The following is a 13,884-nucleotide window of genomic DNA, read 5'->3' as shown; positions in this document are numbered from 1 at the left end:
TTGTTGTTGTTAAATACCTTATGAAAACACATTTGAGAGCACATGGATTGAGTTTTGTATGATATTAAGCAAAGATATGAACAAAGGACACACAACCAAACCCTTTAGGGGGTGGTTTTCAAAATCCATGAAAGTTAGGAAAAAAACTCAAAGAAAACAACCATTGTACGTTTAGTCACCCAAGATCCCATATGGAAATTGATTTTTAAGTGGGCTACAGTTGAAACTGCTATCCTTAACATGACTTAAGAATACTTTTTGAAATGATAAGGCTTGAGTGACTTCTAACAAGTATTGATTTTTTTGTTTAGCAATGTCATTTTTCTATAGGGTATCTATGCAAGAGGAAAGGTGAATAATATCATCTTCTTTAAATGAATAGGGATAATATTTTATTGAAGTATTCCCTCTTATTATGAGACCTGATAGTTTTACTTTGGACCCCAAGTTGGTTGCTAATCATTTTGCGAAAAATAGGAAACACATTACCTACATCATATTTATTTTTTAGAAGAAAAAGTCAAGTACTTATAAAACAATCATCAATATATGACAAAAACCACCGTGGTCCGAAAATGTTTGGAATTTAGGAGGGCCCTAATCATAGGTATGAATTAATAAAAAAAAGGGTAGAAGACTTTCTATTACTCAAAGAAAAGAACACACAGTGGTGTTTGACCAATTCACAAGTCTCATAATCAAAATTGTGAACATTTAAATATGTAAATAATAAAGAAAATGTTTTCTTCAATAAAGAAAAAAGTGGATGCCTTAAACAAAAATGATGAAGCCAAATTTGGTTTTTATTGGGTGGAGATGTTGTTGAAAGATAAGAAAGAGTTAATCGATCACAATTACTACTACTTGCTTCAAGGAAGTAGAGTCCCTTTTGTTCTCTAACATGTCCAATCATCCTCTTCGTAATCCAATCCTAAAAAACATAATAAGATAGGAAAAATTTTATATTATAATTCAAGTCTCTTGTTATTTGAAGAATGAACAATAAGTTGATTGAAAGTTAGAAACATGTAATACATATTTAAGTGTTAGAGAGGGAGTAAAATCAATGGTTCCTTATCTAACAATGGCTACAAGTGTGCCATTAGCAACCTTGATTTTTTAGTTTCCGGAGCATGGGTTATGTGTAGTGAAATGGCTAGAGGAGTGGGTTATGTGGCCTATGGCACATGAATTAACAATTTATGACCTAGAAAAACAATTTTTTAAGACACTAAGAGAATGAGAAATGAGTACTTACTTGGTTATGCCATAGAATAGAAGACACTTAGCTTGTCTAGTTAAGAGAGAAGGGTTCAACGTCTTTCAATCTTGTTCTTGTTGAAATCACCATTAATAGGAGAATTTAAAGCAGCATTATCAACGAAGTGAGCCAAATTAGCTTGTCCTTCCTATGTGCCATTTCGGTTTCCAATGCCTCTACCCAAGGATTGAGTTTTCCATGAAGTTTCCAAAAAGTTTCTTTGGTATGTCATGGCTTCTTGCAATAATTTCACCATAAGCTATCTTTGTTGTTGAATGACCGAGGCTCCTTATTATTTCTAGAATCTATTTTGATGTTACTATTGTGATTAAACCTCTAAAAGTAAGATATGATGTAACAAAGTTAAACTTGATTGACCTCTTACTATCATTTTTATGCATTGACATTGATTTGAGCACTCAATTTATATCTTTTACATGGTACATGACTTGGGTGTATTAAGAGTTGTAGAGAGGGTACAACTCATAGGTTTCTTGTAAGTAGATAAGTTGTCCATAGTCAAGTTCATAGATTTGGGCAATTTGATAGAGATTGTAGTGCACGACCTCCTAATTAGAGGGATGATTTGTCTTAACTGTCGAGATGAGTTTCACATGGTGATTACACTAGTGTACATAGTGCACTAGCGTACATAGTGCACTAGCGTACATAGTGCACTAGTGTATGTGATGCACATTGGACTCTCCACCTTGAGAGTATATTGAGCTTGTGCTAAAGTCTATTAGGAGTCCTTGACCTATGGGTGAGACCCTAAAGTAGTTACGTATCCTTGTGGATTGGGTCATTGTTGATGGAGGTTGGTGACAACAGGTATAACGGCACCATGAGATCTTATGAGATTGAAACAATGTGTCCCATTGGGTGATTTAAAGGATATGTGATCTAGAAGACTATGATGACATAGTTTATGAAGATTGCACTGACTCTAAGTTCACTCTTATACATAAGGGCATTTTGATAATTATGTAAGGTTGCATAGGGTATAGTGAATAAGGTTTCTAGATTGGATTAATTAGTTAATTAGATGACCATGCATGACTAATTAATCACCTAGAACACGTTTTAGGCTAGATTAAGTGACCCATGTGTTAGGATTGGCTCCTTAAAAGCAAGACATAATGTAACAAAGTTAGACTTGACTGTTCCCTTGCTATCATTTTTATGCATTGATATTGATTTGAGCATTCAACTCATATATTTTATATTGTACATGACCTGGGTGCCTTGTGAGTTGAACAAGGGATATAACTCATGGGTTCCTTTAAAGTAAATAAGTTGTCTACAATCAATTCATGGATTTGGGCAATCTAGTAGAAACTATAGTGCACTATCTTTTAATTGGAGGAATGATTTTTCTTGACCATTGAGATGGGTTTTCTATGGTAAGTGCACTAGTTTATGTGATGCATATTGGACATGATTCATAGTAAATCATGACATAAGACTATCAATTGTCATGATTCACCAAGCTACTATCTATATGAACTTTCAACCTGGAGAGAATATTGAGCTTGTACCAAAATGAACATGAGGCTTTGACGTATGGGTGAGATCTTAAAATGGTCATATATCCCTAAGAAATGAGTCACTATTGATGGAGGTTGGTGGAAACATATATTATCAATAGAGACACTATGATATCTCATGAGATTGAGACAACATGTGCCCTTAGGTGATCTAAAGGACATGTGATCATGAAATCTGTGGTCACAATAATTCCTTTAGTAGAATTTAACATATGTTCCTTGAAGCTAGAGTATGCTAGTTAATCACATAATAAGCGAGATATGTAACTCAAGGATTGAAGACATAATCTTAATAGGTGATAGTACTACCTTGTTAGATTATAGACACCAGTTCATGGGAAGTTTGCTTGCAATGGATAGTAGGTCAAAGACTTAAGCTTCGTCTCATTATTATTATTTACATAGGGTGTTGGAGTGTAGTTAATTCTTTATATTGAGATGTTGAATTAACTTTAGAATTCGATTATGAGGGAGCCAATACTCATATGGGTCCTAATGGTTCCTGCTTTGAGCTCATGTACCATGATGACACAGTTTATGAGGGTTAGATTGACTCTAGGTTCAATCTTGTACATAAGGTTGTATTGGTAATCACGCAAGGTTGCACACAAGATAGTGAACAATGTCGCTATATTAGGCCAATTGATTAATTAGATAACCCTTGTGTGGTTAATTAATCAACTAGGACACATTTTAGGTTTGATTGAGTGACCCAAGCCCATATGGGCTCAAGTCATGACTTGTAAAAGTCCTCAATACATGGCACCTTAGGTGAATTCCTAAGAGTTGTTGGTGGATCGTTATTTATCCATATAGAAGAAGATTTCCTAAACTAACTAGGAAAAAAATAAAAATTAATTTTCTTCCCTTTTTAACTTAAAGAATGATGAAATTTAAGTTTAAGGAGGAAGTCTTAAGAAGAATACTATAAAAGGACACCAACATTAAACATATGAGGTTTAGATGGAAAAAACCAATCAAGGAAAATCTAATTAATAATAAGAGGGATGCTAAACATGGATGCATGCTTATGTATAAGAAAATAAGGTGGGGAAACTAAAAGATTGCATATCTTATTTTATCTTGTTCAATTCTAGGAAACTAGATTACTTGAGTATCTAGTGTGAAACATGCTATATTGATTCGCTATGCTTTCATTAATTCCATTACATATTTTTTATTCTTTTTACTCTCTTTATTTTCTAGGGACTAGCAAAGTTTAGGTTGAGGGGGATGATTGAAGCCAAAATATGTACTCCAATGGCACAAATATGATGTGATTTATGGAATATGAAAATTTCAAATTATCTATCTTAACTCAAATTGATGTTGAGATCCTAGTTATGGATCTAACTTCTATTTTGAGCCTAATTCTAGGTTCAAGGGAGTAGAAGGGGTTACATATGCATAAATGAGAGACTTCGGACTTGTGAACCATGAAAAGTCCAAGCAAGGGTGTAATAAGCAAGTCATAAGCATGAAATATTAACAACAAATGTTATGAAGTGAGATAGAGATCAAACGACCATAATGGAGGAGGTTTGAAGAAAATGCAATCAAGTTCAAATGGAAATTTGGAACTCAAAATTTGGCTACAACATGTACTCTAACTTTGAGGTGAAATTTGGAGCACTTATCGATGTTGGGCATGCTATATATTGTTTCGAAGCTTGAGAAGTCAAGAGTCCAATGTTTCAAATGGTGTGTGAATTGGATCTAAAACAAGGAAGTTACACATGTTGGAATCAAACTGGCAATGGGTGAGTTCAAAATTCATAGAGAATTTCAAACTCACTTATTGGATTTTGAATTGGCAATTTTTCCTCCACTTATGAGTTCAAAATTGAGTTAGAACTCACCTTAATTTTGAACTCAACCATTGGTGATTGAGTTTGAGCCCCAAAACTTGTTGAAACAAGTTCCAAATGCCTTTACCTAATTCGAAATGCATGATACCCATTTAGAACTTAGAATGTTTTTTACTACTTTTCTTTGTAATAAGTGGCCAATGGAAGTGTGCCACATGTTAGGTTGTTGAATTTATTATATAAATATATAAACTCTTTTACTTCTAGGTTTAGTAGGAGGATAAAGAGAAAGAATGTAAAACAAGAAATTGTTCTCTCATCTTAAAAGTCTTTAATAAAGTTTTAGGTTTTTTATTTATTTATTTATAATTTTTTTATCTTTATATTTTATTTTCCTAGCAACCAAACATTGTGAGGAGAAATCCTCCACCATGTTTAGCTAACTTGATTGATCTAGGGATACTAACATGAAGGTGAAGAATCTAAAAAAGAGTAGCAAGAACACATTGAAGTTGTGATTTTCTTTATGTTTTCAAGATTTAATTGATAGGAATAAATCCTCCATGTGAGATCACCCTAGATAATTTATAGAGGATTCTTATAAAGATGCTAGTGATTCTTGGGAAGACCTTGATCACTAGTTACTATAATTTGATCCTACTATTAACGAATCTAAGGCTTAAATCTACAAATTAAAAATAGATTATATATGTTTTGATTGAATAAGATTGAAAATCAAAATTAACCATCACTTATCTTTGTGAGTTGTATTAGGGAATAATACAATAGATTATTACCTTATACTAGTAATTTTTAGTAACTCCTGATAATTAGTTATCCTGGTCTTCCCTATCTTCTCCCAAAACAAGGTTATAAGGAATAGGAAAGGTTAAAAAGTCAAAATTTTAACCGTTAATTAATCTCATTAACCTAATGGTTTTAAGAATTTATTTTAAAAAGAAAAAAATCTAAGTTTCAGATGCAATATTGGTCTTAAGATTCATTTAGTTGCGAATTGACTTTAATCTTAAACCCTAAATTTTATAATGCTCTCTTTTTAAGGATTTGACATTGGATTATGAAACTCTCTGAAACATTATTTCTTTTGTTTGATTTATTTCATTTAATATTTTTGGAAAATTTTATTCATATTTTATCCGTATTTATTTAATTTAGAATTTCAATATCTTTAGTAAATAATTAATTCTTTTAATTTAAAAATAAATAAATATATTAGAGCTGATCCTAAAGGACGACAATCCAGAATACTATAAAGTCATGGTAACTCTATTTCTAGTTTTTCTTGACTAGAGTTATCATATATTAAGGCATATTTAAGCTCTAATATTTTATTTATTACAAAAATTTGCAATTAAATTGTCCATGGATCCATTGTGATGGGTCGGAATGCTTTCATGGTCTTTTGGGGTTACAAGATTGATAAAAAAACCAAACTTTTACGTAATCAAAAGTCCTATACTCCTTAAAACAGAGTTTACAATCAATCTAGCCTAAAAGAAAAAAAAAATTTACATTCAAAAAGAAATTCCTATGCTCTTAACCATAGAGTTTACAACTTAAACCGAAAAGGAACACACTAATTAAAACCACCAAACAACCACATATTCATTATATGAACAATCATAAGAATATTTGAAATATGAAAAAAAAACATTAATCCCTTTGGACCATGGGATGAATAGCCAATCCTGTAAAAAAGATGTGAGCATACCCCAAAATAGATCTAGCATGCAAAATCTTAACTTAAAGGTCTTATACCAGTTAATTGGGAACTTTGTATTACTCTATTCTCAGGCCCTAGATCTCATAGTGTGTATGCATCTATCCCTAGGGTTCTCTAGATCTAGCATTGCAAAAAAATATGGTATCAAAAACCATATTAGAATACAAATCTAGAGATTGAGAGACTTATACCTAGATTTGGATAATCCCATATTAAATACGTGCAATTAAGAAAAAGCTTGTAATATGCGGAGGTCTCGTACATTCAAAATCGTCCATCCGATGAATTTAGCATAACCTTGGAATTCCAATGGGTGGGCTTTAAAAAGAAGGAAGCTTTGACTCTTTCTCTAGAGGTGGAAGACAATGGTCATATTAAAGTCCTTATAAACTACACCAACACGGTATGTAAGCTCAAAGTGGGGACCATTAAGACCCATATGAGTACTAACTCCCTCAGAATTCAATTTTGAAGTTGATTCAACATTTCATTATAGAGAATCAACTACACTCCAATACCCTATGTAAATAACACCGAGACAAAGCTCGAATCCGTAACCTACTATCCACTTCATATAGACTCCCAATGAACTACTGTCTATAATCTAATAAGGTAGTATTATCACCTATTAAGATTACCTTTCCAATCCTTGAATTACATATTCCACTTATTATGTGATTAATTGACATACTTTAGCCCCAATGAGCATATGTCAAATTCCACTAAAGGAACTACTACAACCACAAATTTCATGATCACATGTCTTTTGGATTACCCAATGAGACATGTCATCTCAAACCCATGAGATATAATGGTATCTCTAATGAGAATACTTGTTGTCACTAACCTCCATCAATAGTGACTAAATCCATAGAGATATATGACCATTTTAGGGTGTCACTCATAGGTCAAAGTGTCTTATTGATTTCAACACATACTCAATATCCTTTCAAGGTTAAAAGTCTATGTAGTATAGTAACTTGGTGAATCATGACAATCGATAGCTTTACGTCATGATCGATTCACTATGGGTCCTATCTATTGTGCATCACATATACTAGTGCACTTACTATGGGAAACCTATCCCGATGACAAAGACAAATCATCCCTTCAATTAAGAGCTAGTACATTATAGTCTCTACTGGATTGTCTAAATCCATGAACTAATTATGGACAGCTTATATACTTATAAGGAAACCATGAGTTATATCATCTCTTTAACTCTTAATACACCCGGGTCATGTACAATGTAAAGATATGATTGTGTATGCTCAAACAACCAATTAATATATATGAGATAATAAAGGGAAATAAAGAAATAAAGATAAATAAATTTATAAATGAATATCAATCTATTACATCATATCATACTTTATAGGACTCAATCCCACCAGTACCGTCATTAAAGATGATTATTTAAATATCTGTTAGTGAAAAACACAACTTTCGCGATAAATTTTATCAGAATTATGGAAATATTAAAAGTGAAGAAGTGAAGGTATAAGAAATGGTGGTTTAAGGATTTCATTAAATGACATTTTTGTCCTCAAAAAATTATTCAAAAGTTCGATGCAAAGAACAATTTGGTGGATTCAAATATAATTTGCCATTGATAGCAAATTTGTAATGAATAAAATTACAAAAATACTATTCTTGTCTTTTTCTTTATTTTGTCATGTTTTTTTTTTGTGTTATTATTTATCTTTCGATCCTACTTTTTTACTTTTATTATCATTATTATTTACACTTTTTAGTATTTTTTAACACAATCATGAAATATATATTATATCTATTAATATTTTAATATTATTAATTATTTGACATATTGTTGAAAATAATTACTTATTATTAAAAATATATGAATAATATTTATATTAAAATGTGTTATTGTTATTAGTAAAATATTATCAATAGTGGTATTAATATCATCTTTTAATAATATTATTATTATATAACTATTATCATTATTATTTATTATTTATTATTTATTATTATTATTTTCTAATTATTATAAATAATTATTTATAATTAAAAATAGTAAAAACAACATTTTTATTGACATTTTAATATAAATATTATAAATAATAAAGTGTATAAAAATCATAACGTGTACAATAAAATAAAACAAAAAGAATTAAAGCAGAACTCATGAATCAAATATTTAATTTAAACAACCTTTCATTCCACATCCTAAATTATAATTCTCCTATCAGAACACCGCCAACTCTTCCATAGTAATCTCGTTCATATAAATGAAAAATGGTTTTTATGAACTTGTGTTTAGATTTACAAGTTGTTGGAGTTGGGTGGGTGCCCAAGTCGGACTAACCCAATCCCATCCAACCAAATCATAGATCGAGGGAGTAGTTTTTGGGAGTTGGAACTGCAAGAAGCCACCCACTAAATAAATAAATAATAATAATAAAAAAGATGGAGATCTATCTCTCTTGCTCACTTTTAATTTTTCTTTGAACAACAAAGACAATAGTTCTCTGAAGAGAGGTGAGAGACTTTTGTGCTGTGAAATGAAGTAATTCTCGATTTTACTATGGTAATATGAAAGATTTCCAACACGACTCTTCCACAGTAACCTTTTATTCCTATCATGCAGGAAGAAAGAGATCTACACCACTGGTTTATTATGAACATGTGTGTAGATTTACAATGCATTAAATTGGATGGAGCTGTAGACTATCCTTCCAAGTTATATACAATTCACTACCAGAATCTATCCTTGTTGACACTTAAATATCCGGCCATTACTTTTCCTCCGGTGTTCCTCATGCCATCTATGAGAAAGCACCATGTTGAACCCAATGCTCCAACAAAGAAGTCAGCTTCAGCTGCCATCCAGAAATTAACCATCGGATAGTTTGTGCTGGTTTCCCGGCCAAGACTTGCTTCATACGTCGCCATCGTTGTGTTTCCCACTTGCCGGCTCACATCTGTGTAGTAGAATTTCCAATGTGGATACAAATTTGATTTCTCTATAACTTCCTGAAAACATAATGCCAGCATTAATGTTACAAACATATCCATGTATGTGCTAGTAACCCTATATTGTACTTAAGAAAAAAAGATTCAACACAACTGGAGATTTTTCTGACCTCCATTTCTGTGGAGAGCCATATGCTATCAAGGTGTGGAAACTGCTGTCTAATGCGGTCAGCAAGCCGCATGTACTCTTCAAACTCAACCACCTTCATTTCACATGCCTTGTGTCTCCCATTCTCACATGCATGCTTAGGAGTGGCCTAGGAATCCATGCTTTGTGATTTGACCATACAAATTCTTCAATATCAGATCTTGGTTTGTTCGTAACATCCTATGGAAAAGAGATCTGGCTCATGAGAATATGAGCTTCAACACAGCCCCCCCCAAATAAAAAATAAATAAATGACAGGTGAATTCATTATCTACATATGCACTTAGTCCAACTTGAACTAACATTGTCTGTCAAAGAATAATGGGAACTGCATTGTAACCAGTATTCAAGTTTATCAGTTGATTCTTGATCATCACTTGGAGGTACATATCATATCAATTTCATTATGGCTTTAAAATAGAAAATGAGATACTCCGCATAGACTTAGATTTAAGTTTGCTTAAAAATTCCACCGAGAGATTAAGGTCATCAACAATGGATTTGGCATCATTCTTTTCATATAGATTGATCAAACATGATAGTCATCAGGAAGTTCTCACTGCTAAACCTTAAAATTAGATCAACTGCTAACTATGAGATGGCATTTTATTACATATGCGCGCGCGCGCACACACACATATATATATATTGAAGAACAATGTTCCAACATTTCCTCCCTCCTGTCAACAACCAAACAAGGCATAAGGGTGTAGATTGACAAACCTCTGGCCATTCTTGGCCGAGACCTGCAAGAACCATTTTTGCAGCTTCCCATCCAAGTGCAGTATGGCGCTAAATGTTCAATAAGCCACATGTGTACTCAGTCTGAAACCTCATTAGGTAGCGTACTGCCTGAAAATATCCAAGCAGTACAATAATTAAATTATGACCAGCTCTGGTCATTCTGGGTATCTTTTTTCTTTTTCTAGTATCATTTCCAGAAACCAAATGAAGGGTAAAGGCCAACTAATAAAACTGAAGAAAACTATTCAAAAGCAAGCTGCAGGAGAAACATGTAAACCAGAAATTTCCATTTCTATATGAAAATTGGTTTCACCTATGCTCGCCACCACCATGTGAAACCCATCTCGACAACCAAGACAAGTCTTTATCCAATTAGGAGGTGGTGCACTACAATCTCTATTGGATTGTACAAATTCATGAACCAACTGTGAACAACTTATTTACTTACAAAGAACCCATGACTTGTATCTTCTATGCAACTCCTAATACATTCAAGTTAAGTACAACGTAAGAGACGTGAGCTGAATGCTCAATTCAATATCAATATACTAAGCAAAGGGATAGTTAAGTGTAACTTTGTTGTATCATATCTTTTTTTTTTAGGCTCAATCCCAATAGGAGGCACAATTTTTTTTTTAGGATATTAGATTTTAGGTTCATAAGTGTGCATAAGAACATTTTGGTAAAAATGCAAAGTTGCATTAGATTTTATGAATTGGCTTTCTATCATGGGCTAATTAATCAATTAATTAATTAATTGAAGCCTAAAAAGGCTAATTAATTAATGTGGGCTAGATTAGGTGACCCAAGCCTAATTGGGCTCTAGTCATGTAAGCCCACTAAGAGCCCTATATATACTCCTTAGGGTTAGGGTTTTCTATGCTTTTTTTTACTATCTTCTTCTAGAGAGCCTCCAGAGGGTGAACCCTAGTTTTCCTCTAAGACAGAAAAGTCTGTTCTTTTCTTGTGTCTAAAGCCTTATGAGGAGAGATTGGGTGAAAGCCTAGTGGGTAGATGATAATCCTCAACATTTTTTGACTTGTTCTACACTACACGGATTTGATTTAGGAACATTTAGTTCTAGGTATAGTTTTGTTTTCTCTAGATTATTATTCTATATGGTTTTTATTGTTATCGTTTTCTGTAGAATAGTTTCTAGAGAAGCCTAAGATAAATTACATGCTCCTTATTTGATCTAAGGTAAAGAAATGGAAAAATCCAAAGTTCCCATCATTTTGAACCCTATGTCATAAATGGAACTACAAATATGAGAATCACTCAAAATTTTCATAGCATAAAAGCCTAAACTTTTATTTTCATACAGAGAACTAAAAAACTTTTTTTTTTAAAAAAAAAACCTTTTAATGGAAAACTCTCTTCTATTATTAAAATAAAATAAAATAAAAGATTTATTATTATTATTATTATTATTATTATTCTTTCTGAGTAGTTAAAAAACTCAAACATTCTGGTCACTCCATGGTTAAGAATATTGGGGTCAAGTTGGATCTAGTAAGCCCACTTGGTACCCAAATCCATTTCCAACAATTCCACCAAAAAAGGTATCTCTTTGCATCACAATTGCATCCTTTCTCTGTCGTAAAAATCTCTTTGCAATTTTTTTAATTATATATTTGTTCTTATTTTCATTTTATTCTTTTAAATAACATAAAATAACATATTTGTTCTCTAAAAAATATTTTTTATTCACTTTTAAAAACAACTTCAAAACAACAACCTAACAAGTATATAAACTTTAAAGAATTTTTTTTAAAAAAAGTAAAAAGTAAATAATAGATTAGAGTTATTCAACTGATTTTATTGAACAGCAATGCTGAATATCAATTTTCTTGTATGCTTATTAATGGTATTAATAAATATAAGATTTGAATAATAATTGAAGATCTAATATTATTGCTGCGGTTGATAAAGACTAACATTCCATTTATAAATCATGAAAGCTGGTAAAATAGTCCAACTGGAGTTGAAAATTCTCCCATCAGCAATACATTAATATTTTGAAGCCAATTTCAAATGGGATTTCTCATCTCTCTCTCTCTCTCTCTCTCTCTCTCTCTCTCCCATCAGCAATACATTAATATATTGAAGCCAATTTCAAATGGGATTTCTCATCTCTCTCTCTCTTCATTTTCTAATTAACCAATTCACTGTCACTTAAATAGCTAAATTGAGATTGTCTTATCAATTATCAATCATCAATCATAGCTTAATAATTCTATCCATATATCATAATCATGCCAAGAGAGACTAGATGCATGAATATAAATCTCAACCTCCTTTTCTCTCCCACAATCAAATCATATGACTCTTAGCTTGACAATTTTATCCATTACCGACATCTTAAAACATTATCATATGTCAAACCCACAAAATAAATCCCATATCTGACTTATATATCTCTACCAATAACTCCATTACATAATTTCAAACCTCCTTTGTTGGCTTCCAAAGTTGAATTAAGTAAATACCAACAGGCAATAATGATGATTCAGATTGGGAATGAAGAAAATTTTCAAAGTGCTATTAGATTTCATCATAACAAGAGAATTTTCTAAGAGAAGTAAATAGCAGGTTTGGAATTGCTGAAATAGATTAAGCTGTGGTCAATTTCTTAATCAAGTGGGGAGTGTTGCTTCATTAGCTTATTCTAAGAAAAAATCTCATTAAAAAAATTGGGGTTTATTGGTAGTAAGTTTATGATCAAAGATACCTGAAATCGTGTTGTTTATTCTACTTCAACACTAAATTTATTTGAATACCATTTTTGTGGATAAGTAAAGGTTTTTCCGTTTAGTTGACGACGGTGATTCTTCACTGTCCATGGCCCATGTTCATCTCTCTCATTCCACCCACTCAATGTCTTAGGTCATTTTTGCCGTAGCCCAGCATCTTACTTTATTAATGTCCTTAAAATTAATACATTTCTTTGAAATTTTGGTGATCATATTTGAAGAGACATGTTACCGAGTTAAGCCCATTTCAGAGTGAATTTGAGAAGATAAGAAGGTCTCCTAATTTAAATGTTTAATAAAGTTTTAAAAGTCTTCTTTAAAAATCTATAAAATTATTTGAACTGATTTTTGAAGTAGTATTTGGTAGAAATTTTTATTATTTAATATATTTTTCAAAAATATTTTTTTTTTTAATTTATATAAAATATTAAATATCCATTTGAAAGTTGTTTCTTTATAAAAATTAGGTGCTTTTGACACAATTTTAAAAATCCAAATAATCATTTAAACTTCTTACACTAGAATTTGATAAATATTTTTAAAAAATTATTCTTTGTTATATAATATATCACTAAAAATACTATCAAAATACCTTTTATATGTATTTAAATATTCACTCATTTTTACAAAAGTGTTTTGAGATAAAAGCACTACGTATTGAAAGTGATTTTATTAGTTCAAGTCTAGCAATTCCGCAAATCCCTCAAACATAGTTTGCCTAAGGGACCTCAATTGACCAAGTTGAACATCTACTTGGGATGACCCTTTCTTGATGGCCCCTTGAAGCCATATTCCTTAAGGGCATCTACATAAGGGATCTTGATCGATGCGACAACCCTCTCTTGATGGCCTCTTTAAGCCATTTCCCTCAAGGGCATCTAC

At 31.8% G+C, this 13,884-nt stretch overlaps 1 pseudogene; it reads right to left on the bottom strand.

Moving 5' to 3' along the window:
• Window positions 1-9,064: 9,064 nt before the first annotated feature.
• Window positions 9,065-13,884, bottom strand: part of LOC117930499 — a 28,226-nt pseudogene continuing 23,406 nt past the window's right edge.

The sequence above is a fragment of the Vitis riparia genome, chromosome 14, assembly GCF_004353265.1.
Source record: "Vitis riparia cultivar Riparia Gloire de Montpellier isolate 1030 chromosome 14, EGFV_Vit.rip_1.0, whole genome shotgun sequence".
NCBI lineage: Eukaryota > Viridiplantae > Streptophyta > Magnoliopsida > Vitales > Vitaceae > Vitis > Vitis riparia.
Note: the sequence above shows the minus strand (reverse complement) of the source record. Positions and strands in the feature narration are given on the sequence as shown.